Genomic DNA, 13096 nt, shown 5'->3' on the forward strand with positions numbered 1-13096 from the left:
TTCCCACCAATTTTTGTAATCCATTCTGGAAAATACACCCAAAGCCCCTGGGCTTCTGCCCATTCTGCTTTTCATTATTGCATTTGCAATGTGGTTAGACCAGTAATGTCAAAACCGTGTGTGTGTGTCTCTGTGTGTGTGTGTGTGTGTTTGCAATGCAGTCTCCTCCAAAGCTGATAAGAATGAACTTAAACACAGACACAGGCACACACACTTACACTTTTCCCCTGGGTAGTGCAGTTTTTGAACAGACATAAGATTACATCTCTTGGAAAGGAGAAAAGGCCTTGATCTGAGGAATAAGCCTTCCAATTTTAAAATGGGAAATATTGCAAAACTGGTTGCACTAAGCCCTTATGTTGAGGAGTCCAAAACCTTATGAGGGGTATGAAAAATTTAAAAATAGTCCATTAATAAAGAAAAGCATTTTTCCCACAGATTAATTGGGCTTTCAGTTCTTTATCCAAGGTCTTCTTTTGACATTTCAGGGATTCTTGTATTTAAATTCAAACTCATCAGAAATGGTCTTCAGGTGATCAATCACTTCTTATGGTTTTTCTTCCTTCCTCTCAATGAGTTTTTCTCTTTAGATCTTTGGCTGACTGCTTTGCTACTGTTACCGGGACTGAAGTTCCTACCAGGGTTAAAAGAAAGACCCATGAGTAGCAATGCTGTGTTCTCACATTTTTCATCCAGAGCAGGAAAGGACCATTTATGGACTGATCTTCAATCAGAGAACCATGTCACCCAATCTCCCCGCTCTGCAACTTGCCACAAGATTGATGGTAAATATAATATATATGAAAATGAAGGAGGAAAATGTATGCAAAGCTTCAGTGGTGGTGCAGGGGCTGGAAACGATGTTGTGCAGTACATCATTTCATCGGAATTTCTCATTTTCAGGACATTGACTCTAAAATTACTGCAGTCGTAGTGTTTAATGTCCCTGCATTGAGATCCAGGATTTAAAAAAAATGATTTGAAGCCAGAAAAGCAAGGCTGACTTATTTGGGCCCATGCTGTAGTGTGACCCAAAAAGAATCACAGGGAAATTTTTAAACGCTATAAACACAGAAACACACAGACACACAAAGATGATGGGGGCCGGGGGCCAGGGAGACTCACTGTGAGCTTAATACTCTCTCCAATAGAGCATCAAGCAGGTTACCAATAAAAGAAGAAACATAATAACAGTAAATTAATGAAGCTTAAGTTCAGTGCCCTGAGAGGGGACCTGGCGATGGCCTAGCAACATGGTCAATATTTTTACAAGTTTTTGTAAAATTCAAGTTATTTTAACCAAAATGCTTAAGATTGCTGTCTCTCTCTGCTCCAATTTCCCTTCTATATTGGGTGACATTAGGCAATGAGCTTTGGGGGGATCCAGCTAACAGAAAAGTGAGTTGAGGATATTTCATTAGGGTTTAGTAGAAAAGGAGGCTATATTTAGGTGGATCTCAGTCAATTCTTTTAGTTATGTGATTGACAGCATCCTAACACTGGCTTCTAGGAGCACTCCTCTGGCTCCTGAGTCACGCAGAGGTGCAGGGCAAGAGATCACATCTCAGCGTGAACATGAACTTGAGTGCCCAGCACCAGGAGTATGTTAGGTAGTGGAAGAGAACCCAGAAGACAGCCAGAAGTTAATCATCTGTGGGAAATTCTTCTAATGATCAGATCCACTGACACAGAGAATTCAGGTTTCACTGACACCTCAAAAAGACAGAAGTTTTCTCCTCAATAAAGGTTTTTCCAAATTTGGCATCAATCCTAAAAATTTATGTGATATTAACCTAAATTGGGACACTGAAAAAAAAATTATTATAAACTATCAGTAATTTTTTAAAACTTCCATCAACCATGCTAGAACAACTGAGTTATCTCTCTATTCTCTCTCTGAAAAACATATTATAAAATTGTTGTAATATGAAGGGGCAATCAAAGATTACAAAGCTAAAGAATGTGTTTTTAATGTGTGTGATATATGTCAGCTTTTTCAAATTTGTAATTGATTGCAACTCTTTTCTCATTCTAAGTACATGTTCTTTCATAATTTAGTATTCATAACTGGTTACATATAATCTCTTAAGTTTTCTTCTGAAATATTTATTATCTTGTTGTTTACATTTAAATCTTCAGGGCATCTGGAATATATACATATATATATATATATATACACATATATATATATATATATATATTTTTTTTTTTTTTTTTTTTTTTAGATAGTCTTACTGTGTTGCCCAGGCTGGAGTACAGTGGCACAATCTTGGCTCACTACAACCTTTGCCTCCCAGGTTCAATTGATTCTCATGTCTCAGCCTCCTTAGTAGCTGGGACTACAGACCTGCACCACTGTGCCCAGACTGGAATTTATATTTGAGTATTTTGTGTAGTAAGGTCCATCTTTATTTTCTTCAAGAAAGATAGTTACACTGGTACTATTTATTAATGATTTATAAGGTTACTGTTTATTAATGATATATTTAATAAATATATCATTCATTTCCTACTGCATTGAGGTACCACCTTTGTCATATAGTTTGGTGGTACATGTACATGTTTGTTATCTGGGTATATTGTGTGATGCTGAGGTTTGAGGTACAATTGATTCTGTCATCCAGGTACTGAGTATAGTAACCAATAGTTATTTTTTCAATCATCCTTGCCCCACTCCCTCTCTCCCTGCTCTAGTAATCCGTGTCTATTGTTACCAATGAGATATATTCTTGATTCTATATTCTATTCTGCTGATTTGTTTATTAGTTTTTATTATAGTAGTTTTGTTGAATATACTGATATCTAATAATAAAAGTATCTATTTTTTAGATACTTGTATTACTGTTTTGGGGTGTTTACTTTTCTATATTAAATTTGAGATTATTTCATCTACTTAAAAATGGCTTGGGATTTTATTGGTATTATACTAAATGTATGTAATAGTTTGGGGTAATTTGACATTTTTATGATATAATGTCCCCCCTTCTAAGAATGTGGTATGACCTTCTAGTTGTTGAGATTTATTTCATGTTTTTTCATATATGTTCTTCACTTTTCTTGCTAAATTTATTTCTAAATATTTTGTAGTTTTATGTCATTATTTTGCACAAAATACTTTTCCTACTTTCATTTCTATATTTTATTGATAGCATGGAAGAAAGCTCTTATGTTTTTTAAATTATTATTGATCCAATTATCTTTCAAAAATTATATTCTTATACATTTTTATTAGCGTCTCCTGGGTTTTCTGGGAATACAATTATATCATCAGCAAAAAAAGAGATAGTGTCATTTATATCAATTTCTCTGGCACTGAGCACAGTGTCTAATACTGTTAGGCACACCATAAATGTTTTCAGAATGAACAAATGAATTAATGAATGAACAAAAAAGTGAGTCGGAGATTATTCACATGGAGCATCAAGTTTCTCACTGTTGTAGTTTTCCAATGAATTCCTCATCTTCCTTTTGAATACCACCACCATTTCTTTGATTGAAACTGCAGAAGTTTCCAAATCTAGTAAAGCAGATGATGAATAAATATGATGACCAAACAGAACATGTTCCTGATGAGTGAAGGATCTTCCTGAGTGAATTTTAGGGTATGTTCTTTGAGTTTCCCTTTTCATTTGAGCTGAGACAGAGTACACAAGGGAGGCTTTTTTATTCTGGCCAGGAAAGAAACAATGGGCAGTCACTGCACTTCTGAATGAATTAGAAGACATAAGGAGGACTGGGCATGGTAGCTCACGCTTGTAATCCCAGCACTTTTGGAGGCCGAGATGGGCAGATCACCTGAGGTTGAGAGTTCGAGACCAACCAGACCAAATGGAGAAACCCTGTCTCTACTAAAAATACAAAAATTGGCCGGGTGTGGTGGCACATGCCTGTAATCCCAGCTACTCAGGAAACTGAGGCAGGAGAATCACTTGAACCCGGGATGCAGAGGTTGCAGTGAGCCGAGATTGTGCCATTGCACTCCAGCCTGGGCAACAAGAGCAAGACTCCATCTCAAAAAAAAAAAAGAAGACATAAGGAGGCAAACAAATGCTTTTTGTGGATAAAAACAGGGAGCTAAGGCCAGGTGTGGTGGTTCATGCCTGTAATCCCAGCATTTTGGGAGGCTGAGGCGGGTGGATCAACTGAGGTCAGGAATTCAAGACCAGCCTGGCCATATGGTGAAACCCCGTCTCTACTAAAAATACAAAAATCAGCTGGGAGTGGTGGCACACATCTGTAATCTCAGCTACTCGGGAGGCTGAGGCAGGAGAATCAGCTTGAACATGGGAGGCGGAGATTGCAGTGAGCCGAGATCATGCCACTACACTCCAGCCTTTCCATCTCAAAAAAAAAAAAAAAAAAAAAGAAAGAAAAAAAGAAAGAACAGGGAGCTGGTCAGAGGTTTGCCAGCAGAAGCATTTCGGTGAAGGGTCCAGAAGCACAGATAACAAAAATCAAGACAGCCTGGATAGCTTTCTAAATCTAAGAAGAGAGTTTTTTTTAAAAAAAAAGTCTGTAGGTAGTGATGATAAAACCAAAGTGATGCCAATTTATACAAGGTATTCATGTTTATTTTAGTCTTGGTCCATATATTACATCCATACTTAAGCCTCACTAATGCTGCATAATTGAACTGAAAGCATGTGCTCACCTATCTAATCTCTCTAAGTCAATCATATGTGATAGAGCCAAGCCACTAGGCCTAAAATCATAACCACTGCCATCCACCTTATGGCAGCTATTAGAGTTTGTAGAGTTGTAGGCATAATTTATTACTGAGGGAATTAGCCATTATGTTGCATACTTGAAATTCCAACTCAACTAAGTGTCAATCTGAGTCATAATAAATAATAAATAGGCCCCAAATGCCAAAAGCTTCTGACTTGGCGTCATAAGAGTATCTCTTAATCCTGGAAGAGGTTTTCCAACAAACCGCAATAGCTCCCTGATCTTTTGCAAAATTAAAATACACGTATACAAATTTATGAGTGCAAACGAAGAATTTTCCACTGTAAGAAACATCTTTGTTTTCAAAACCAGAAAATGATGATCACCAAGCTGGAGAGCATGTTGCAAACTGCTCCCCATAAATTAGCAGCAAGAAAACCATGTACTAAGACAACTAGGAGAAAAGGGTTATGTTCAAGCTATGGAAATAAATCCAAACTCTGGCGCAGATTACAAAGGATGGTTATCTGAAGGATATCCAAACTGTTCTTCTGGGGAAAACAAAATGTTTCTATTAGGGAGTCCCTAATAGGGAAATCACTTGAGAGGCAGCTAGAACACCAACATAGTAATTGGCTAGATAATCCCAAATACTGCACTTGAGCTGACAGCACAAGGCCAAATGAGGAGCAGCAACTTTCATGCACACACCAGGCTACTAGGGAGGGCTGATGCTTTGAAGCGTCTCTTCATGTTTTTAGTTGGTGAAAGGTTTGTAAAGAAAATGCATCCCTCTAAATAACCCTGGCCCTGCAAACACACAAGTGCATTGGTGATGTGGCTTGGGTCTTTAATTTGCTTTGGATAGCAGCTGGCACCCTGCTGTTAGGCCTTTGCTCACGCACTGGTCCTGATGGAAGTGCTCTTGCCCTTCCTTTCTGAGGATCTGCATCTTTCTCATCCACTGTGCATCTGCCAGACTTAAAATCACTCTCGTCCCTGGGCCAGGTCATACTTCAATTCTTTTGATCACAAGATTGAATTTGAAGACATTAAGAGATAGACCTCTCAACGAGTTTCCTATGACTTTAATTCCCTATCAAAGGCAATGCTAGGAAGATCCTGGGTGTTACCCATATTATCACACAGTCTCTGCCCAGCAGTGAAAATCTTCAATCATCCGAGTGACCCTAATCCCTGGAGCCGGCCTTCTTCACTCAGCAGTTGGGACAGACAATAATGAGTTTTTCCCTGCAGCCCAAAACAGGGCCCCTGAAGATGACCAAGAGCACAGACCCAGCAAGCAGAAGGAGTGCTCTTTACCTTCTCTGAAGCAGAATTATAAGTTTAATTGAAAGCAATTATAACCTCCCTTAATTTATCTATAGAATGACCATTAAGTCATGCTTGCCTCCAACAATCCTGGTTTATACCTATTGTCCCTGAGTCATTATTTGTAGTGCTCCCTTGCACTCTCAAAGTTGTCCCACTTTGGAAAATAAATGATATTGTCAACCCACTTATTTAGGATACCAAGGGCAGGTTTCTCCTTGATCCATGCAAGGTAACATATGTATCAACAAGGACAAATAAGCAGGATGCCAAAGTCAAGGGACTTTAAGCAGAAGGCTGGAGATTTAGAAATGCTACTCATTCTCCTTTGGCACAGATATCAAGTTTATCTTTCTGTAAAGGGTGTAGCAACTTTGCATACCTTGCTGGAGAAAAACAATCATAATCTGTTGGTTTCATCTCTTCCATTAAAATGAAAATTTGTTACACAGCTGAACTAGCATAATTCAAAGAGGACTTGTTTACAATAGTGTGAATGTAGGGGGACCACAGTGAATAGTGCAGAAACCCGATGCTTAGTGCCAACCAAACTGATATCACCGCAGGTCAAAGCAAGGAGGAGAGGGAAAGCATCTTGTGAATTGACTTCTGGAGAAGAGGAGAGAACCCTCTCATGATACAACTCAAGTTTCCCTTCTTTTATAAACCAAACACCACAATCTCAGCCCATAAGGATCCCACCCTAAGGCTCTAGCACAAACTGCACTATGCATCTGGAACTCACACAGATGAACTTGTGTCCTCACACCTTTGCACAGTACAGGTTGAGTATCCCTTATCCAAACCACTTGGGACCAGAAGTGTTTTAGATATCAGAATTATTTAAATCTTGAGATATTTGCATTATATGTACCAGTTGAGCATCCCAAACCCAAAAATCTGGACTCCAAAATGCTCCAATGAACATTTTATTTGAGCATCACGTCTGCACTCAAAAGTTTCTTACTCTGGAGCATTTCAGCTTTCAGATTTTCAGGTATGGGATGCTCAACCTGTATGGTTTTTTAACAGAGGTCTTAAACTCCACGAAGGAAGGTAGAGACCACATTTCTTACCTCTAGATCTCAAGCATCACAACACCAGTGTTTCTAAACCATTTGTTTTCTCTCTACAACACATGAAACCAATGACATTTGCATGTAAGACGTTCCCCAAAGGCATTCACTGGGTTATGCATAATTCTTGCCATGCTCTCTCCCTTATCTCCCACTCAAGAAGGCATAACAGAATGTAGGTGAGTGAGGTCGGGTTATTGTATAGGTAATGTTGAATCTACTCCAACTTTTTGATGTAAATTGTATACAAACTTTATGTTCTCTTACTATTAACTGGTGTCTGGCAACACAGCTCACAACCTGTCCTGCACACTGTGTGTCACAATGGCACAAACACATAGAGTGCTTGATGGTAAGGAAGAAGGATTCACAAAGTGGATAGGAAATGTGGAGGAAAAGGCTGCTCTGTCACTGTGGACACAGGCGTAGATCTGTAGAAGAGACCCAGAGACCCAGCATGCTATTGTTGGCTCTCGGAAGATATTCCACTTCTACAGTCCCAGAAGAATGCAGTTAACTTGCCTTACAGGCTACCTAGCCCAACTCTGAATTTTATACATGAAGAAATTCGGATATGCGATCTAACCATGAGCATACAAAGTACTGATCAAAGTGATGATAAAGCCCATAAACTAAGTCAAAGACATTCAAGGAAAAATAACAACAACACTTTTTTCTTACCTGGAAACTAATGAATTTATTTGTATTTACTGGTTTCAAATATTTTTTGATTATTACCTTGTCCAAAGTAATGAGAAAGTTCTAGGTAATGAGAATACACAGAAAACAAAACCAAAAATGGTCTGTTCTCATTTCTACGGGTCAGGAAAAGCTTTCTGATGTGGTGCCATTTGAACCGAGAGGTAAAGGGAGTGAGGGAGTCATGTGTTTCTTTAGGATAAGAGTGTCCCAGGCAGACAAATGAACCAGAACAGCATATACTTAGCGTGTTCCAAGTAAGGAGGCCATGGTGGCCAGACTGGAAGGGGAAGAAGGGAAAAGTGGCTGGAGGTGAGATCAGAGATATGGAAGGGTGACCAGATTGTGTAGGGTCTTGGGTTTTACACTGGGTAAGATGGGAAATCATTGAACAATTTTCATCAGAGGAGATCTATGACTATATGTTTTTAAAATATCACTCTGGCTAGCATGTGGAGAAGAGACTGGGCGAGCAAGAGAAGAACCAAGTGGGAAACGATTGCACAAATCTAGAAGAGACACAGGCAGTTTGGATGAGGATAATGGGCGTGAGGCAAAGAGTGGTCAGATTCTGAACATACCGTGAAGGAATCACTGACAGTTGAGGATTGATTGGATTTGAGCTGTGAGAGGAAGACAGGAGTAACAGATGAGGCCTAGGTTTTTGACCTAAGAAACTGAGAGATTAAAGTGGACATTTACCAAGAGAGGAGAATGAGGGAAGAGCAGGTTTGGAGAGGAAAGTCAAGAGTCTGGTTGTTTTGCCAGGTTAGATCTGCCCTTTACAAGTCTAAGTGGGATGTCCAGCAGGCAACGGCACACAGAATGTAGAGTTCAGTAGAGAAGCTGGGGTTGTCTGCCCAGAGGTGATATTTTAAGTCATAAGACAAGATATGAGAGCAGACAGAGAAGAGGACCCAGGACCAAGCTCAAGTTCAAAAACTGTGCTGCCCTTCCCATACATCACATTTGCACTTTGACTTAGACTTTCTGCAGATAGTGCCTCTGATTCTCCTTCAACATCAGCTGAAGGACGATTTACTGCTTGAATGTCAATGAGCCTCACCTTCCTATTCAGGGAAGCAGCACTTCCCTTTCCCGTTGTTCGCCCTTAGCAAGTAGCCAGAGGCCTTTCACAGAAGTGACACCAGCAGAAAGAGTTGTGAAGGGGCGAAATGTGGGGGTGCTGGGAATGCAGGGAGAGAGAACAGGAGTACTGCCACTGTCAGAAGGTACATAAAAGAGAGAGAGAGATGCCACCTCATGGGCCCCTCCCAGACATCGCTCATGAAGCCATCCCAAAACAGAACGGGCAAGGAGAGAAACAGGCAAACCAAGTGGACAGCGGAGCAAGCTTTTGATGAATGGCACATCTGGATGAGGGTGATTATGTCCTTCAGGATATAGGGAACGATGACTGGCTATGAGTAGAATCCAGGCTGGGAGTCACAGATATTGTGGAGTTGAATCATTTTTGTGGCCAAGGACAGAGTGATGACAGCAGGTCTTAGCATTCAGCTGAGGCAGGAACTTGGCACTGGGAAATCTCTTACAGATTATTTGACTTCTCTGAGGCTCGGTCTTCTCTCCACCATGAATTGGGACTCCTAACTAGACCACCTTTACAGGGAAAGTTTTTCAGAAATAACTTATGGAGAATTATTTTCCAAGTAAAAATAGCAAGCACCACCACATTAAGTTTTAGACAGTTAAAATAGGTAAACTCCCATTGTGTTGAACTCAGGGAACTTGCCAATTATTTTAATAAAGTAAAATAGTTCTAAAATTAACACATTGTTAGAAACCAGATTCCAAGATGAGGAATCTGGAAAAGAAAGAATGCCAGCATCCGGCTTCTGCTTAATAAATCCATGAGCTAAAGGAACTCAGCCCAGCAGGAGGAAAGAAAGGTCACGGATGCACAAGCACCTATATTCCCCCTTACCCTCCTTAGGTGTGAGACTTTTATGATATGTGGATTTTTTAAATCAATTATTTGGAACATGAAGTAGCACCAAATTAGATGGCTAGCTCTTCCAGGTAAAAAATAAGAGTTACTGAAAAAGATCTTTTTTTTTTTTTTTGAGACAGAATCTTGCTCTATCACCCAAGCTGGAGTGCAGTGGCATAATCTCAGCTCACTGCAACCTCTGCCTTCCATGTTTAAACAATTTTCCTGCCTCAGCCTCCCAATAACTGGGATGACTGGCATGTGCCACCATGCCCAGCTAACTTGAAAAATCACTTCTACTGGAAAAACTAACCTACTAGGAAGAGCTCAGCTATCTTCTCTAACCCACAATGCAGGAAACATACAGTCATTTCTTTTACTATTGGAATGTCTATAACATAGACAGGCATTCCATCAGATTGTTATTGCCCCTAATTGAGTGAAGCCAGGCCAACAAAGCTTTGTTTGCAGAGTATAACACAATGACCATGAGCAATAATTTTAGAATCAGACAGAGATGTAGGTCCATATCCCAGCTCCATAAATTTCCAACTCAGTGACCTTGGGAAAGTTACTTTGTCTCTCCCATGTCTTGGTTTTCTGTTCTGTAAAAATGGAAATTAACCACCGGCTATAAGGGCTGAATAAGTGTACATCACTTAGCACATACCTAATGTGGCTATTAACCATTAATATTCATATAATGGATTATATAGAACATGAACTTGACTTTATTGTCTAGAAAGCTTTCCTATAATGGTATTTCTTGTGATGGAATTTAAATAAAAAGGACAAGCAAGAGACATCTAAAAAGCCAATGCAGCTACCCAGGGAGTTCTCTGATAAGTTCTGTCTCTAACAGGCTTTTATAAAAGGAAAGAAGGATACAGAAGTAGAGCAAGCTGATTTTAGTAGCATTAACCTAGTGCTTGGCAAGATAACATACAAATGAACTGAGGTTTATAGGGAAAAGTGACAAAGACAACAGAAATATAATGTTAAAAATTTTTTTTGAGAGAAAGAAGTACATGAGATTGATGAAGTACTCTACGACACTATTAATGTTCCAATTAAAGCTTACAACTTGAAATTTCAAAGATAGAATGATATAAAAGTAAAAACAACAAGAAATGGAAAAACTGGTTCAGTGGCAGAAGTCGAACACATTTGTCCTTAATATCCTGGAGAGCAGTAAGGCTCTTCCAGCGTAAAAAGGCCTGACAGTGCCTGTTTCTTATCACATTCCAGCAAAGAAGGTCTGCTGGCTGCTGGGGAGAGGCTTGCATGGCAGGCAAAAGGATCAGTGCACTATGATTCATGAAGCTAAGATATGAGGATTTTCCAAAATCATTGTAGTGGAGAATCCATTCACTATTTTGTTATGAATTATGTGTTGATTAGGGTTGCCAGATTTAGCAAATAAAAATATAGGACAATCAGCTAAATTCGAATTTCAGATAAGCAAGCAAACAGTTTTTAGTTTAAGTATGTCCCATACAATATTTGGCAATTCTAATTTTGGGCTATCAGTGATTTGTCACTTCAGCAAGGCCTGAATTTAGGAAGGAAGCAACTCTATCCAACTTTGGCAAAGAGCACAGGTTCTACTTGACAATTTTTCCCCTTGCTTCTGAGAAAGGCATTTATCACTGATCATTTTTATTAATCTAATCCAGTGGTTTTCAAACACACACACACACACACACAAACTTCTTCAGAAAACAAATTCTCAAGTGGAATCCTAATACAGTTGACCCTTGAATAACATGGGTTTAAACTTCTTGGGTCCACTTATAGGCAGATTTTTTTCAATAAACATATTGGAAAATTTTTTGGAGATTTGTGACAATTTGGAAGAACTCACACATGAACCACATAGCCTGGAAATAGTTAAAAAATTAAGAAAAAGGCATGTCGTGAATACATAAAATCTATATAGATACTAGCCTATTTTATCATTTACTACCATAAAATATACACAAATCTATTATAAAAAGCTAAAATTATCAAAACTTATACATAAAAACATCATACATGATGCCACTAGCAGTCAAAAGAAAGGTAAACAAATGTAAAAATGAAGAATAAATCATAACTGCATAAAATTAACTATAACACACATACTATACTACTGTAATAATTTTATAACCACCTTCATTGCTATTGCAGTGAGCTCAAGTGTGGCAAATGTCTGCTTAAAATGCTGTCTGATGCTAATCATCTCCACATGAGAAGTTCTTCTCTCTAGTAAATTGCATATCACAGTATAAATGGTTATCTTGCAGTTCTCACATATTTTTCATCATGTTTGGTGCAATACCATAAACCTTGAATAACACCATGGGACCTATTTGAAGTGCTGCTAGGGATGCTGGAAGTGCTCCCAGGAAGCAGAGAAAAGTTATGACATTACAACAAAAAGTAAAATTGCTTGATATTTTCCATAGATTGAGGTCTGCAGCTGTGGTTGCCCACCATTTCAAGATAAATGAATCCAGCATAAGGACCACTGTTAAAATAAAATAAGAAGGATATTCATGAAGCTGTCACTGCAGCTACACCATCAGACACAATATCCTTACGCTTTTTGTGAAACATCTTTTTATCTCATATTGAAAATGTGGGCATAAGATTACTATAAGAAAGGCATGTCCATAGACTCTAATACAATTCAAGAAAAAGAAACATCATTATGTGACAACTTAAAGCAAAAGGGAGATGAAGGATCTAAAGTTGGAGAATTTAATGCCAGCAAAGGATGGTTTGATAATTTTATAAAGTGGTTTGGCTTTTAAATTGTCAGGATAACAGGAGAAGCAGCTTCTGCTGACCAAGTAGCAGTAGACGAGTTCCCAGACACCATTAAGAAAATAATTGAGGAGAAAGGGTATCTGGCTGAACAGATCTTTAATGCAGGTAAAAGTGCCCTATTCTGGGAGGAAAAATACCACAAAGGACATTTATTTGTAAGGAAGCACCAGGATTAAGGCAGAAAGGGATAGGTTAACTCTATGATTTTATGTAAATGCAATTGGGTCTATGATTAGGACTGACATTATCTATAAAGCCACTAACCCCTGAGCCTTGAAGGGAAAAGGTAAACACCAGCTGCCAGTCTTTTGTTGTACAAGAAGGTCTGGACAATGAAAACTCTTTTTCTCGATTGGTTCCATCAATGGCTTTGTCTCTCAAGTCCAGAAGTACCTTGCCAATAAGGGATTGCCTTTTAGTGTTCTTTTGATGTTGGATAATGCCGCTGGCCACTCAGAACCCTAAGAGTTCAACTCCAAAGACACAAAGTGGCCTACATTCCTCCAAACAGAAGTCCTCTAATTCAACCTTTATATCAGGAGGTTAAGGAGCTTTAAAG

The sequence above is a fragment of the Aotus nancymaae genome, unplaced genomic scaffold, assembly GCF_030222135.1.
Source record: "Aotus nancymaae isolate 86718 unplaced genomic scaffold, 86718_ANA_hifiasm-v0.15.2.pri h1tg000014l, whole genome shotgun sequence".
In the NCBI taxonomy this organism is placed as follows: Eukaryota; Metazoa; Chordata; class Mammalia; order Primates; family Aotidae; genus Aotus; species Aotus nancymaae.